This window comes from Polypterus senegalus, chromosome 7, assembly GCF_016835505.1.
Source record: "Polypterus senegalus isolate Bchr_013 chromosome 7, ASM1683550v1, whole genome shotgun sequence".
Lineage (NCBI taxonomy): Eukaryota > Metazoa > Chordata > Cladistia > Polypteriformes > Polypteridae > Polypterus > Polypterus senegalus.
This window is the reverse complement of record NC_053160.1, coordinates 140,181,797-140,197,357: the sequence shown is the minus strand read 5'-3', so window position 1 is coordinate 140,197,357 and position 15,561 is coordinate 140,181,797.

Here is a 15,561-nt window from a genome sequence, read left to right as displayed (position 1 = left end):
AATATCCGTGCATGGCAGCGGAGAAGTAAAAAGAAAAGGAAACATTTTAATAATGTAACATGATTGACAATGTAATTGTTTTGTCATTGTCATGAGTGTTGCTGGCATATATATATATATATATATATATATATATATATATATACACACAGACACACACACACACACACATATATAAACATATATATATACATCATATATATATATTGTGGTCCCCGGCCGGGATGCCCAGGAGGACCAGAGGAGGGCTTGTGCCTCCTCCAGACCACGAGGCTGCATCCATCCTGGTTATGTTGGGGGCCTCGGGTAAAGGGCTTGGAAGCCCAGCCCTGTATGGACCCGTGGCCACCGCCAGGCGGCGCCCCAATGCCGGAATATCCCGTGTGGGACCCACTCGGGGCTGGAGCCCGGTCGGGATGCCCAGGAGGACCAGAGGAGGGCTTGTGCCTCCTCCAGACCGCAAGGGGGCGATCGCCCTGGTTGTATTGGGGGCCACGGGTAGAGGGCTTGGAAGCCCAACCCTGTAGGGGCCCGTGGCCACCGCCAGGCGTCGCCCAGGTGCTTGAGGAACCCTGGAGCCCAGCACTTCCGCCACACCAGGAAGTGCTGGGGGGAAGACGACAGGGGACACCTGGACAGGACTGCCAGGACTGATTGCCGGGAAGCAGCTGGAGCCCATCCGGGTTCCCATTTATAGCCGCCTCCTCCAGTCGTTAGTGGATGTAGGGTGGAAGTGGACAGAGCTGGAGAGAGGACAGGAGGCGGTCAAGAGAGAAAGGCACAAAGGACAGTGTGGCCTGGACAGTGAGGGAATCGGTGCAAGATGCACTGGGGTTTGTGGTGCACGTGACTTTCATTTTGTACATAGTGTAAATAAACAAGTGTGTGGTGGAACTATGTTGTCCGTCTGCCTGTGTCCGGGTCCCAGTTCACAATATATATACATATATACATACAGTATACACATATACACACACACACATATATATACATATATATACACATCTACCTATATACTGTATATACAAATATATATACAAATATATATATATATATCTACATATATATATTAGGGGGGTGGGACTCGATTAAAAAATTAATCCAATTAATTAGAGGCTGTGTAAGAATTAATCTTGATTAATCGTATGTAATCGCACACGTAAATTTGCCCCAAATCGCAAATGTTTTTTTTTAATTTAAAAGGGTTTTAGTGGGCGACAGAATCAAATAATAGACATGGACATGAATATTGTAAACTCAAGCTGTTTTAATTTCTGAAAAAAAATGCTTTTAAACTGCATTTGAATTCAAAACAGAAACAAAAATATCATCCCTGGTTAAAATTGGGCAGACTTAAAAATAAAGTGGTAGTTTAAGTACTTTAAGTACATTTTTAGAATGGTAGTCTTTAAATAATAATAACCAAAATTTCAACATAAAGTACAGTTTTTCTTCTTAAAAAATAAGTCAGAAACATACTGTAAAGGTAATTTGACCAACTTAATCTTTAAACTCTGAGTAACCTCAGCCAAAATTATTTTGTACATTAGGGCTAAAACAGTGTGATCATTGAACATTTTGTAATTAGATGTAATTAGAATTACTAACGGTCACAGAAGTCCAATGATCCCCAGTAAGAGCCACCAAGTCCGCTTGTAATGCATCTAATTTTGCTTGCTTTTCAGTGTGCACAAAACCATGCTTTTATCAAGGCTTCGCTCGGGTAGTCTTTTTTGAAATGAAATTTTGCTCGATCAGTCGTAGAACGCGCTTTATTCCGACTCTAACATTTTTGTAGCTCTGATGTGTGCATCAGTGTAATCGATGTACCAGGAAATCATGCATTGACAAAAGTTCCCTTTGCTTGAATTGAAAGTGTGATTAAATGCGCTATTTTTAACGCTGCTATGGAGTTCATGCATCGAAGCTTCTCGGCTGTGCTTGTGCTAAGAAAAGTAAACATTTTAAAAATAACGTAACATAATTCTGCTTAACCGCAAATTTTTTCATACGCCCCAAACCAAGGAGATGCGAGGGTAAAATGAATGGGAAGCGCGTACATACTCAGTGCATCCCTTCTCGGAATTGAACTCGGATGTCAGCGCCATGGCGTGTGGCTTATCTATTTGAGAGTATGTAGATCGAGGTACTGTATATATATATATATTCGCAGGAGAAGTAGTGTGTTATGAAAAGAAAAAAGGGAACATTTTAAAATAACGTTACAGATGGAGCCACGCCAAATAGCGGCCGTGTGAATAGCGTCTGCGAATGGCGTCGGCTGCCCTATGCACGCCGTGATCCCCCCCTCCCTCTACTGATAGAAGGCGTGTCAAGATTTCACAGTAAACACGCCCATTCATGCCCTATTTATTCATTTACCTGGTTCCACCACTAGATGGCGCTTTGTTCTCAAGAACACGTTAACACACGCCAGCAATTTAGCTGCGCTGAGTTGCAATCACGTGATTTTAACATTATATTTTATTATTATAATTATAATATTATATTATATTATTATATAGGAGCTTCCCTGTCTGCCTATCATATAGTGCCTTTCCTTCCTACCTACCTATCTATATATCTATCCCCTTAGCTGTTTTTTATATATCTATTATACAGTGCCTTCCCTGTTTATTTATATATCTAGTGCCTTCTCTGTCTGTCTGATTGCATATAGCGCTGAACTTACTGCTCTGTACTATTCTGTCCTCTGCATGTCCTGGAGTACAAAAGAAACAGCACCATACAGCAACATGTGTGAACTGGCAAGATCTGGGAAAAAACACGCGGTCACTGATTACAAACCGCAAGATGAATGAAAGCGATAATATATGTAAAAACATCATCGCACTAATGCAATATTATTTGAAAACGAATAGCGTCAGATCGGGTTTGAATATGCGCCTACATATTGCATGTACTGTGCGTTGAAAGTGCTGCACTGAATAAGCTGACTCCTTCTGTAACAGCGTGTATTCAAACCCGATCTGACGCTAATATTGCATGTACTTAACTATTTTAGAATAAAAACATACATTTTATTTCAGTCAGTCTGTAAGAGCCAGTGTAAATGCATGATAATTGTAACGGTTAGCTTTTTTTAAATTCAGTTCCATTCTCTCAGTCGCGTTCACGAAACCCCCCCCATGACAATGCTGTTTTCACATAAAGACGCTATAACTCAAATGTGATTTATTTGGAGACGCTATAGCTCGAATGTGATTTATTTGGAGCGCTATACTCGAATGTGATTTATTTGGAGACGCTATACTTGAATGTTATTTAAACAGGGAAGAAAGTACAATGTCAGGTGCTCATTCAGTGTAATAGGAACCATAGCACAGAGAGATGTGTACACTGCAACAAGTACACATGTCGTGAATGTAGGAAGGGTGTGTGGAATTGTTAATATTTGAATGTGATGATTTTATACAGCACGGATCGGAAATCAGCAATTCTTAGCATTGCACCACAAGCTGTCGTATCAACCGCCTACTGTAACTTGCTTTATTTTTCTTCACTTATAGTCTAGAATAAAAGTGCACTTGTTTTTTATTCTTGTACACCAACATATGTTCCTGTGTTTGAGCGACATGGGCATGCTCAAAATAATAGACGTGTAATGCCACGAAAACTGCATGCAGGCACTTCAGTTCGCAAGCATTGGTACGAGAATGCAGTCACAAGTACACTGCAGAGCTACAGCGCATCTTTATGTGAAAACAGCATTCTCAGATGGGGGGTAGGGAAGGATCCTGAACACGACTGAGAGAATGAAAAGTGAATAAAAAAACTAACCTTTACAAGTATCATAAATTACACTGTTACACACTGAAATCAAATGCATGTTTTTATTCTAAAATAGTAAGAATAAGAGCAGTTTACTTCTCAAAACAAAGTGGTGCAGGATCGAACTCACGGTCTTCTGACTCCCAGTCGGGAGCTGATTCAATTGCGCTACGGAGGCAGTCACGATAAACAAGTGTCAATGTCGCATGTTAAGGCGGTTTTTTTCTGCAGTTATATTTTTTGAATAAAAGCATACTTGTTCTGTTATATTTGTTCCTTTTGTGAAAGTGTTTGATATTTGGACTTCAGGCTTCATACATTATATAGTTTATGCTTACATTTTGTCATTTACTACTACAATATGAAAAACGTTTCTGTTTTAAAATGTGTTTACACGGATTACTGTAGAAACGGAACACACGTGAAAAGCGTGTATTCCAAATAATGATCTATTATTTCCTCTCTAAAACTCCACTTCACTCCCAGATAATCCAACAAGGCATGAGCTGGGAGAAGTTTGTGCACGTTCTAAGTCGTTCGGGGGATGGAATAGCCGGCTACTTGCAGCTTTTCTTTTATCAGCACATTTAGATTAACAAAAGACACTGGCGGAGAGGTGAGAACGGTTTTAAGAAGCGATTGACTAGTTTTGGAAGAATACATTTTATTTCTAAAGTCGTGTGTGCGTGTTTTAATTGTTGGGGGATTGTTTGGGTATTTAAAAAAAACATTTACTTGAACCAACTACTTACAGTAAATGGGCAAAAATGGGAGACGCTTTTGTTTTAAATAGTCAAAGAGTTGGGCTAACAATAATAATTATTATTAATATTATTACTGGTCATAGAAACAAATGAAAACAATAGTTAAACACTTGATCATATGTATCTGTGCTAGTTTGTGTTTGTGATTATGTGACCCATAATAATTTTTTCTCAGTATAAATAATTTTTTGGGTTTTAAGAACTCCATCAAAAGAGCAAACACAAACTTAGGTGAGAAACCTCAGTGGAGAATCCTGACTATGACGTGGCGCTAATTGCTCTGTGTGTGTTTTTTTTGGTGGGGGGAGGGGTTCTTTAGACCTGTCTGCGCAAATGTGTTTGTGTTAAAGCCAACGGAGAAATGCAGGAGCACACACACACACACCTCTCATCCACAAATGCTTTAACTGTTGTCTTGTAAATCGTTGATTAAACCTATGAACACAGCTGTTCAGCAGTCCTAAACACAAGCGCATGGTCTATTTTTGTCCTTAATTAAAAGACATCAATACGTTAATAATTAACACAAAGATAACATTGTTTATTTTGCTGAATAAGGTAATAAGCTATATTTAAAATAAAACAAACCAGGAAGTAAGTGTTTTATACATTAAAGTACTCTGTATAACCAAGTGCCCTAACAAACAGCAACAGTGTACAGTACAGACAAAGAGTGTGTGTGCTGGTGGGGATTGGAAGGTGAATTAGGATACCTCATTTACAAGACAAAAGACGGTCTGAGGTGTGAATCGCAGCTCCGCTTTGCTCTTCGGTGTGTGTGTGTTTTTAGGTTACTAGGGGTGCATTCTTAAATTCAGTCTGTCTAAATCTTTATAAACGCCAAGTTGGAAAATCATGTTTGAGAAAATGACAACAACAATTAAAATCTTGATCATTTGCGTCCGCTATTTCGTGCTTAAGTGACCCAAAATATTTTTCTTAGTTTTCTTAGAACTTCATTAAAAGACAAACTTAGGAGGAGTGGAATGTGAGAAATCTCAACGGAGAATGTACTGACTTCTCCTTATTACTGACTGTTAGATGGTGCTAAAATGTTTTTTCGTCCTGCTGGCGCAAATGTGTTTGTGTTAAAGCCAGCTCAGACAAACCTGACGAATGCCGGAGCGCGCACACACACACACACACACACGGTGGCACTTTGGCAGTTAGTGCTTCAACGTTAAACGAAGCCCGTAAACTTGATCCTGAACAGCAGACTGACTTTAACAATAATAGTTGATTGTTTTATATTTATGTTTTTGTATATACTGTATTTTTAAATGTTCAAATGAACGTTTCAGAGTATATAATTTGTTGTGTCATCTGTTTACAGTGTTGGCTGATTTTGTGATTGAGACCCATGGGTTACATTGAACTGGAGTGGGACAAACGGCAAAGCCAAATTGCCCAAGAATTTAAAAGAGAATGTGCACGAGACTGTCATGCAGAGATTTCCGGATCTGACAGCGCACCACTGGTTCCGAGTCGGCTATTCCATCCCCAACGACTTAAAACGTGCACAAACTTCTCCCAGCTCATGCCTTGATTGATTATCTGGGAGTGAAGTGGAGTTTTAGAGTGGAAAGAATAGATCATTATTTGGAATACACGCATTTCACGTGTGTTCCGTTTCTACAGTAATCCGTGTAAACACAACTTAACTGGGTCGGGAACACTTAATATAAAGCATTTAATGTGCTACATTAATTAATGACGGGTTTGAGAAAATCTAGTAAATTAAACATTCATTTTAAGATTTAGTTTAGTTTGCGACATTCTACTGACAAAATAAACTATTAGAATAAAGTGGAAAATGTCGACTTTAATCTCGACATAATTGGCGACAATAAAGTGGAAATGTCGAGAATAAAGTCAACATGTCGACTTTAATCTCGACATTTAGATTTTTTTCTTCACTGTGTCCGTATTTTTTTCACCGTGGCCCTAATACGCTTCCGTAATGTACACTGGCTCTTACAGACTGACTGAAATCAAATTTATGTTTTATTCTAAAATAGTTAAGTACATGCAATATTAGCGTCAGATCGGGTTTGAATACACGCTGTTACAGAAGGAGTCAGCTTATTCAGTGCAGCACTTTCAACGCACAGTACATGCAATATTATTTGAAAGCGAACAGCGTTAAGCTATTCGTTTTCAAATAATATTGCATTAGTGCGATGATGTTTTTACATATATTGTCTCTTTCATTCATCTTGCGGTTTGTAATCAGTGACCGCGTGTTTTTTCCCCGAACTTGCCAGTTCGCACATGTTGCTGTATGGTGCTGTTTCTTTTATACTCCAGGACATGCAGGGGACAGAATAGTACAGAGCAGTGAGTTTAGCGCTATATGCAATCAGGCAGAAAGACAGACAGGCAGAGAAGGCACTAGATATATAAATAAACAGGGAAGGCACTGTATAATAGATATATAAAAAACAGCTAAGGGGATAGATATATAGATAGGTAGGAAGGAAAGGCACTATATGATAGGCAGACAGGGAAGCTCCTATATAATAATGCAATATTGTTTGAAAACGAATATGTAAATGCATGATAATTGTAAAGGTTAGCTTTTTTTTTTAAATTCAGTTCCATTCTCTCAGTCGCGTTCACGACCCACCCCCCCAAATCTGACAATGCTGTTTTCACATAAAAGCGCTATAACTCAAATGTGATTTATTTGGAGACGCGCTATAGCTCGAATGTGATTTATTTGGAGACGCTATACTCGAATGTTATTTATATAGGGAAGAAAGTACAATGTCAGGTGCTAATGTAATAGGAACCATAGCACAGAGAGATGTGTACACTGCAACAAGTACACATGTCGTGAATGTAGGAAGGGTGTGTGGGAATTGTTAATATTTGAATGTGATGATTTTATACAGCACGGATCGGAAATCAGCAGTTCTTAGCATTGCACCACGCAAGCTGTCGTTTTAACCGCCTACTGTAACTTGCTTTATTTTTTCTTCACTTATAGTCTAGAATAAAAATATTTTACTAACTAGTTTTATTAATTCATTATTTAATAATAAATAGCATAATCATCATGGGTTGTGTATTGAGTGATTTAACTAATCTGTTTTATTAATCGGTTTGTTGTTGTTTTTTTTACCACGTCATCTATTTATGAAACTATGTTGACAATACAAGAACTGCCTATACAGTATATTAAAGATACGGTATAGGGCTTCCTGGACACTGCAGTTAACTGAAGCATTCAATGCTCCATCTGGCGGGATTATACAGCATTGCAACCATCTTTTTAGAAAGCGCATGGGGCGTTTATGGGCGGGCATCGTTAACTGCGTCATCGCTGGGATCACATTCCGTGCACGGATCGTGCATGGTCCTGTCATGGTCCTGTCATGGACCTGTCATGCTCCAGGCGGCTGTTTGACGTGGCTCCCACTGTAACATGATTGTCAATATACAGTAATTGTTTTGTGAGTGTTATTGAGTGTTGCTGTCATCAAGGATTTGATTATCATTATTTCTTTCAATCAGGGTCGTATTTGTAGGATGTGTTGTGTTCAAGTTACATTCCGTGTTTGTCAATCGTTGTAAAGATAAGATGTTTCATTCATCGATTCGTTTCTTACTGCATCAATAAACAGCTAGTCTTCCTCTTTATCTGAGATGTGACACACTGCATGCACAGGTTTTTTTTTACACTGTCTTCGTTTAGCGGGACATTGACTTTTTCCACCGTGTGCTTTGTTTCCGCAGTAGCTGCACTTATGAATATGCTTGTATGTATCAGACGCTTCATATTTTTTTGCTGCCTTCTCAATTGTGTAATTCAGTTTTGTTCAGCACTCTTTGGAACTGTTGCTTTTGTCTGTGCACTGCGTCAGTTCACGTGAGCAGCTTGGTGTTCTTGCATCGAAGGTTTCCAGCTGTGCTGGTGCCATCTCGTGCAATGTCCACGGCTGTATTTAATGTTAGCTAAGACCCGGCACTTAAATCTTTCTCTCGCAGTTTCGCTGAGTTTGTGCCAAACACCACCCTGACCATCTCATCTTCCTCTGCATAAGCACAGTCCTTCACCCGTGAATATTTAGCGACAGTGTTTCTATTGGATTGCCGCTGACGGACGGCCTTATATGGGCAGGCACTAAATTACAAACGCCAGCGGCAGCCTGTCTATGAACTTAATTTAAACTTTGGGGTTACACCGTGCTTTGTTTCCAAAGTAGCAGAACTCATGAATATGGTTGTATATGTCAGTCGCTCGCTTCTTATTGTTTCGCTGCCTTCTCAATTATATAATGCATGTTTTGTTCGGCGCTTTTTTGAGCTCTTCCTGGTTTTCTACGTACTGCGTTGATAGTCAGTTCACGTGATTACGTGGGAGGCGTGATGATGTCACATGAAACTCTGCCCCCCACGGCCATCCAGCTCAACTCCATTACAGTATATGGAGAAAAATAGCTTCCAGTTATGACCATTACGCGTAGAATTTCGAAATGAAACCTGCCTAACATTTGTAAGTAAGCTGTAAGGAATAAGCCTGCCAAATTTCAGCCTTCTACCTACACGGGAACTTGGAGAATTAGTGATGAGTCAGTGAGTGAGTCAGTCAGTCAGTCAGTGAGTCAGTCAGTCAGTCAGTGAGGGCTTTGCCTTTTATTAGTATAGATTATAGGTGTTTTGTTCTCTCAAATAAAATAAAATTTTAAAAAGATCATCAGTTATACATGGACTAGATTCCTGTTTATTGCTGTGTCCTGATGCTGCCAAGACAGGCTCCAGCTTAATGCAACTTTGTAGTGCAGAAAAAAATCAGATGGGCTTAAAATCTTGCTTTGAACCTGCAATTAAAAACCATCATATGCAGTAAATGTACTTGCTTTTGAAACCTTGAAGTCTGTTAAGTATATTAGCAGGCTTTTTGCAAACTATGATACAATTTTGCTCTTGAAGAAGCAGCTATTTGTCTTTAGGAAAATAAAAAGAAAAAGAAAGGGTAAGAAAGGAGATTTTTTTTTAGATAAAGTTCTGCTGATGCTGAAATAAAGTCAAAAGCCTTCATTTAAACATTGTTCTCATATGCCCTTGATTCTGTATAATTAGCCAGCTTGCTAAAAGTTTTACTTTTTCAATTTATCTGACATAGCATTTTAGTTTTACTTTCTTTTGTAAGTGGTCTACCGGCAGTAACTATTTCATAAACTTTAATATTCTTGTGATTGTCCTGAATTAATTGCTCCACCTTTCTCTTCATTTTTTTTAAGAGTACCAGTGCTTATCTCAGCAACACTGGGTGCAAAATAGCTACCAACCCATTGCAGAGAACACTTACACACACACACACATTCTTTTACTCATACAGGGACAATTGGAGTCACAAATGTATTCAATAAGTACTTGTTTGGGATCAGAGCAAAAACTCACAAATGAGGATCATAAACAGATGGTGGAAAAAGTAATTAACGCTGCTGCCTTTCAGATCCAAGAATGTGGATTCAAAATCTAGCCTGTCTGGATAGAGTTTATGCATTGTATTTTTTTCTCTGGGTCCTGCAGTTTTTCTTTCATATTCAAAAGATATGTAAGGGAAATTAACTGGAAATTTGTAATTTTAGTAAACATGAATTTATCCCTGAAACTTCCTTGCAATGGACTAGTGCCCTGACCAGGTTTGGTTCATGCCTTGAACCCATGTTGGCAGAATAGGCTTTCTCTACCAAACTCTGCATTGAACTGAGTTGGTACAATAATGGATGTATGGATGCTGTTACTAGATTTTGACTGTCTTTGAAAATTCTACTGACAATAGAGAGCACAAAAAATGAAATTTAAGAGTAGTAAGAGCAAAGTTAACATTTAGCAGATGGAAGGATTCAATGGAGCAGCAGATAAATGGATGGGAGACAATCTAGGAAAAACTTAGATTGCTGCTGGAAAAGGTGTTGGTGAGGCCAGTAGGGAGAGCTTACCTTGTGGTCTAAAAGTCGAACAAAATGCCCCAGTGCAGTTATGGGGACTCTGTGCTGTAAAAATTATGCCGTTCTTCAGATGAGACTCAAAAATGAGTTTCTTAGTTTCTATGGTCATAAAAGATCCCATGGTATTTTTCGTCAAGAGTAGGGTATAGCCCGATGTGCAGGCTAAATTGCCCTCCATGGCCTAGTCATTCTGGCCCTCGAATCATCCCCTGTCTATAATTGTCTCTTTCTCTCTCACCATTTCACTACCTAATAGCTAATGTGTGGTGAACACACTGGAACAAAAAAGGCCACCATTGCATCATCCAGGTGTATGCTACAAATTAATGGTGGGTGACGTGGCTTGCCACTCACTATGTAAAAGTGGTTTGAGTAAAGCTACATAAATTTAAAGAATTATTATTATTATCATTACTGTCTTATGACTTTGTAACTGACCCTAGACTGCTCCAGAAGTTTATTTTCTCCAGGAATGCTGCTGACTAGAGTTTGTATTTTTCTGTCCTCTATTGTCCACTGGCCAAAGTTCAACTGCCACATTACTGGACAGATCAGGTTTCATTCATATTAATCAACTGCTTTTTCCTCTAATGTGTTTAGCAGATCTGCTTCTTTAAGTGCATTCATTGCATAATTAGTATTTGTCAAATTTTGTAATTGCATTTATCTGAAAACTTTGTGTGAAGACTTATATCCAATCATAAACTGACTTGAAAACTGAAATCATTAGGTAAGTCTATGATCTGGTGCAAATACAGTACTTGAGCTGACTATGTAAGATATATCGGGCTGCAATATTTTATCAAAAGTCAGCAACAGTTTTTAGACAGATATCCATTGTATATAAACTGACCTGGAGGCAACAACGAATAGATCTAGGGCTGAGATGTGATCAGTGTGGGTGTTGACCCTGGGGCTTCACTGAAGAGACTTTGGTGGTGTCATTAATGTAATCAGGTTGCCCATTCATCTCTCTGTTTCCTGAACACACTTCATTTATAAGGTCTATCTTGCCAACACTGGTACTCAAAGCAGGAATAAATTCTAGACAGAATGCCAATCTACTGCAGAGCATACAGATATAAGGTTCGCCTGTGTTTCTTCCATAAATAAATAGTGCCACAATAAAATCCAGTGCTCATAATTCATAAGGAAGTTTAGAAGCCCAGTCAAAAACCATGCAGACAACAGGTTTCTTTTCCTTTCCTTAAAACATTAGCTAGGCAGCTGCAGTCTTTTCCTCCCAATCTCTCCTACACAGGGCCACCAACGCCTGCCTTCAAATCACCGCACTGGCTTGTCCTTCCCAGCTGTGCCTTTGCTTTCCTTTCACTCTTGTTTTTCATCCTGATCCCCCTCTATTTCTCCAAACTCTCCCTTCTACCTTTGTGGGCGCAGTGTCCTACTAATGACCCATGGAGAGTAATTGTGGAAACTGGAACCAACTGCACCCTCAAATGCATTCGTGATCAGCCCCAATCTCCCCACTAAACGCCCTGGGGCTGCACAAACACACACATATGGAGCTTGAGCCACACAAATGTTATTTTGAAATGTGCCTACTTCCACAGACCTTAACATGCTTCACCACATTGTGTTGTCCATCCCTTGTGTAACATTTATTATTAAATGTCTTATTTACCTTTATGTCTTCTCTGTCTTATTCTAGGTACAGAGGGCCGCCTTCTATCACAATATATATAAAAAAAACATAAAAAGAAGCATATCATTTAGGCTAAATCAAAGTGCATAGTGTGGATTTAATATAATCCTATTTCAGAGACCCCTTTCCAAATGCTCAGGCAGAAAAACCTTTAACAGCTCAGCATCAAAAAGATCAAAATCTGTTAAAGAAATGTGTGCAACTTTAACAAAAGTTTAGATTTATGATTATAGTTTGCTGTTTATAAAAAAAAGACAGTTTTGCTGTAAATCCAAATTTCTTCTTTTTACTTTAGTGTAAAACTGATCATGTGAAAGAAACAGAAGAAAAAATAAGAAGTCTGACATAATCCATTTTGGGTGATTTTCGTCAGCTTTTGTGTTTTTGTGCATTTTTTTTCTGGCTCTACAGCTAGAAAACTGGAAAAAAAAAATGACACAATCCGGTCGCTCTTGTATGGAGGAATGGCCCTGATCCAAACAGCTTTTCTTTTGTACAAACCCTTGAAGACCCACACACATTTAAATCCATCCCCGGGGCCAACAGGCTGTAAAGCACTCAGATACAGCAATCAAGGCCAAAGAAATATATATTTAGGGCTTTACCATGGAAACTGCATGCATGTCAACTTCTGGTATTGAAAATGGCTAAGAAATAGATGCAGGCTTTTCGCTGTGAGTTTGCTGAGATTGCTCAATGCTCAATAAGTGTTTCATGCTTGTGTAAGAGCTGGGCACTAACATAATACTTTTATTTACAACTGATGTTTCATTGTAGCATTCAGAATTTGCAGACGCTTACCCAGACAATCAGATGAGAAAATACATGACAGTCAAGGATAACCAGACAAGAAGAAATGGGAAAAAAATGTGCTGGTACCTCAGAAGGCATCTTCTTTTCAACATACAGTAGAAATGAGTACATCTCCGTCCATCAATTCAGCACCTCATCTAGTCTGCATCATTACTCAGCTACATGACGGCTGCATGTCCAGACAAGCTTGGCATACACATTTGTTATCACTACTTGTACTACCCAATGACAGCTAATATTCTTTCATAGTCCTGTTAAAAAGATTTCAGCTCTTTGTTTAGAAAAGGATAAAATCTAGCTAAGCTTTGCGGAATACTGGAATCAAAGTTGTTATTGCTCAGTGAAATAACTTGTGCTATGCGACCTCTTATTTAGATTTTAAAAATGAGCGCTTTTTAGAAACTTAATTTCTTAAGTCATTTTATTCCCAGATTAGATAGCATGTGAGAATATGGCTAGTAAAATGGAAATACAAAGAGGGCCCAGATATCCCTCAAAGCAATTAGGTGTTAAGAATTGCCTAGGACTCCACCAGAACACTTCTTTCTGTATTTTATTTGCCTCGGCCTTGTATCAGTTTAGTGGTTTATTATTAATAATATTTTTCCTAGTATTTAATGGTCTTGATCTTTTAGCTTTCAAGTTAGCTTTTTCATTTGGTTCTTATTTTGATTCCTGATTATTCACTTCATGTATTCTATTTGCCTCGGCCCCTCCTGTCAGGGTGTACTGCTATTTAGCCCTCATTCTACAGCAGTGACATGAAGCAGGGGTATCAGGTATAAATCGGTGGAGCTCAGAGGGCTCTTTTAATTTTAATTAAATTAAATTTAATTTTAATTGTGTTTTGCCCATGTTACAGCACATCTAGATCTTGTATCAGTTTAGTGTTTTATTATTAATAATATTTTTCCTAGTATTTAATGGTCCTGATCTTTTAGCTTTCAAGTTTGCTTTTTCATTTGGTTCCTATTTTGATTCCTGTTTATTCACTTTGCCTATTTTTTTAGGTAGTGCTTTTGGATTTGCTCTTTTAACTCCTCTGCTATTTCTTGTATTACCATCTTTGGATCATGGGTATTTAAAAAAAAATCATATTTTTGCCAATATGTCTGCTTTTTCTTTGGATTGCTGAGATATGCATCAACATTAGCGATGAGTAAAACAGGCAAGTTTCGATTTGCATACTGTTTTGCAAAACTGACAGTAAAATTAATTTCACAGGTGATTTTGCAAATGTGGAACATAATACTGCCTAAAGAAATTTTCTGGGGTTATGAAGATTTTTGTGGGTGGAAAATCAAGGGCTACTGCTCCCTAAAGCCTTGTTCACACTTCTGGTTTACCTGTGTTCTTTTCTGCAGCTGCGTAAAGCATGTAATCAATACCACACCGGTAAAATCAGTTCTAGTTATGCCTTGTCCCATTACAACGGAGAAGTGTAGTATGCTGTTTAAAAATATAACATGCTGCATATTTTCCACAGAAAAACACATTTCAGCACATTACTGTGTTTTCTCCACAGGAAAACTCAGTACATGAAAATCTGTCAATGCCAAAGCCACCCCCTCCACACCAACACCTATCAACCGCCTTATCCTAGTTGAGGCTATGCACGCTTCTAGTGATTTTTTTTTTTCCATTATGCATCCTGTTTAAAAAATTAATTACAGACCCACTTCTAGACAGGAACTAAACATCTTTCTTCTTGTTTGAATGGCACAAATTTTGCAGGAATGGAAACACTTTATTTCGAATTTTTTTTCTTTGAAGCAAAGGGCTATGTTTCACTGGAAGTTCACTTTCACTTATTACTAGTCAATACTTAAATTTGCATGGCTGGTGGCATACCTTTGGGAACAAATGTGCAATGGTCCTCAAGTTTGCTCTTGCCTACTAGAGCTCTGCCTCCACCTCGGTGGGCACAGAGAGTCAGTGCATACATGACAGTAGGGTATAGGCAGTATTTATAGTCCTTATTTCTGATCAATTTCACATTTTTTCAAATTTTTAGCATGCAGTTCTTGCTTGGATTGTAAGTGTACATCATCTCTGTCCAAACCCCAGAGCCGCTCCATCATTCATTCTTAGACTTTGTGAAGTTTATAAAACTTACATATTTTATCTTCATGGCATGCTTCCCCAGTGTTTTAGCTGGTTAGATAAAGGGAAATCTCTGCTGTAATTTTTATCATTTCATCAACTTTTAATTTTTTTTTTTACTATTATAGAGTCTCACAGTACTGAATGCTAACACGGAAATATCTACCTAGACTGGAAACTGTTCACTCATCAATCTGTTTTTTGACTTACCAAATTTTTTTAGTTATTAGTAGGTTGTGATATGCAAGAATGTTCCAAAAGAAAAGAACCAACAGTAGAATGAATGACGGCTAATCAGTTATGCATTCATAGACACATTCATGCCTTGTTTAGCATTAACAAATACATTTCTCCAGATTACCCAGAATAAAACCATGCAGATATGGGGAGAATAGGCAAATCTGAGTAGTACCTCAACAAGGATATTCAAAAAATTTGTGACAATAATGTGCCATTGTGCTTTCAA